This window comes from Caenorhabditis briggsae (genome assembly GCF_000004555.2).
Source record: "Caenorhabditis briggsae complete genome, chrIV, whole genome shotgun sequence".
Taxonomy (NCBI): domain Eukaryota; kingdom Metazoa; phylum Nematoda; class Chromadorea; order Rhabditida; family Rhabditidae; genus Caenorhabditis; species Caenorhabditis briggsae.
The window spans coordinates 9,291,396-9,293,659 of NC_013487.2; positions in this window are offsets into that span (position 1 = coordinate 9,291,396).

Genomic DNA, 2,264 nt, shown 5'->3' on the forward strand with positions numbered 1-2,264 from the left:
CCAAAGAGGAGGTGGCGTGTGCTAGCTTATAAATAAAAATTTTCCGGTTAATATTGTTACTGCAGAATCCTTTCCCAAATCCTACGAAATACTAGTTACTGATATAAAAGTAGATGTTGAACCAGTGAGAATAGTGAACATCTATCGTACTCCCTCCTGCTCTCATAAGAACACTATCCGTCTGCTTAATAAAGTAGCAGACATAGTAAATTAGGTAAAGTAATTATTTTAGGCGATTTGAATATCAGCGGTATTGATTGGAAACTTGAACACCCCGTTACCTCATCCAAATTGGGTCAAACCTTCCTTGACTTTTGCATCACCCATAACTTAAAGCAAAATGTTAAATGTCCAACCAGAAATCTTAATATCCTAGATGTAGTATTCTCTAATTTCTCTCTTTCTAATATTACAGTTTTGAATCCAGTTGGGTCGAGTGACCACAACAGCATAAAAATCCAATGTGACCTCCTGGGTAAAATCAATCGTTCTGAACAGCTGATATATGACTTTAGAAATATTGATTTAAGATCTTGCGTGGAATACTTCGATGCCGTAGATTGGGCTTTAGTTTTTGATATGAATCTATCTATTAATGAGATGTACGAAAATCTTATATATCACTTAAAACAGGCCTTGAAAATTTCAGTACAGCAAATAATTTCACCACTAGAAACGACATCGCTTCCCACTCATTTGGTTTTGTTAGAGAAATAAGTAGCCGTGAAATATGAGACTGCCCAGATCACTAGAAACATAGAGGATTTTAAAATATATGTAGTATTAGCCAGAAAGTTTAGAAAAAAGTTAACCAAATTTAAGGGCAATGAAGAGTTAAAAAAGCTTGAAAAATATGGAACCAGTAAATTCTCTAGATTTTCAAAAAGCCTGCTCAAGCCTAAAACAGCCTCTTCTGTGACATTGACAGATAAAACCGGAACTAGTTTAAAAACAGACGAAGATAAATCTAATCTTTTAGCGGATTCATATGAGAAGCAGTACACTAATCCTAGAACAGAGCAATTCAATTTACCTCCTAACTACGTCTCCCACCAGCCATTCATTTATGTGACTGATGATGAAGTGTACAAAAGATTACGTGAAGCAAAAAATTCTTGCTCAGATACCAGCGATGAAGTGCCTTTTAAATTCATCAAACTCATAGCGCCACTGATTTCTAGTGCTTTAGCGCAATTTTTTAATCTAACAATGATGAAGGGTTGTGTCCCCAGTAGATGGAAATCCTCCATAATCATTCCGTTACCTAAAAAAAGTAAACCAACGAATCCAGTGGACTATCGTCCAATTTCTCTCACTTCGCACTTATGTAGACTGTATGAACGATGTATCTTAAGTAGACTAGCTCTCTATCTAGATGAGAGACAGTTTTGGAGTAAGAATCAGCACGGTTTTAGAGCCAAAAAATCAACAGTTACTAATATGATGGAGACATTAAACGACTGGACCAATATGATTGAAAATAAGGGACAAGTTGATGTTATTTACCTAGATTTTTCTAAGGCTTTTGATAAGATTCCCCACGATAGGCTTCTTAACAAACTACTAAAACTCAACCTGAATGCTCACTTGTTAATGTGGCTTGATGATTTTCTTTCTGGTCGTAATTATAGAGTAAAGGTGGGGACCACGCTTTCAGGTTCAAAACTAGCAATTTGCGGAGTCCCGCAAGGTGCAGTTTTGTCCCCAGTTCTTTTTGGGATCTATGTTAATGAAATATCGTCTTTCCTCCCTCACGAAGTTCATTGTAAACAGTTTGCAGATGATACTAAACTATATGCCTCGATTAACGAAAATGATCCTGACAACCCGCTGCAAAAAAGCATAGACTTAATACATAATTGGTCTGAAAAATCCAAACTCCCTCTTAACGCAAGTAAAACCGTTGCTCTTACAGTAGGTAAATGCAAGAAAACTATGAACTACTTTATTGAAGGTCAGTCTATTAAAAAAGAGACAATAACTCGTGACTTAGGATTTCTAGTATCTGAAAAACTGGATTTTTCTGAGCACTGGAGACAAGTGGAGATAGTCGGAAACTAGGAAGATATATTAACCCAAACGATAAGAAATATAAATCTGCGAGCAGGCGCAACCTACTCTTTGGTCTTAATTCACTACACTCCAGACGCTTAGCAATAGACAGGAAAATGGTATCAAAATGATATCGGAAAAAATAGGTCTGAACGTAACTGAATTTTTCGCGTCAACTGAAACACGTACTAGAAGAAAGACACGATTTCTCT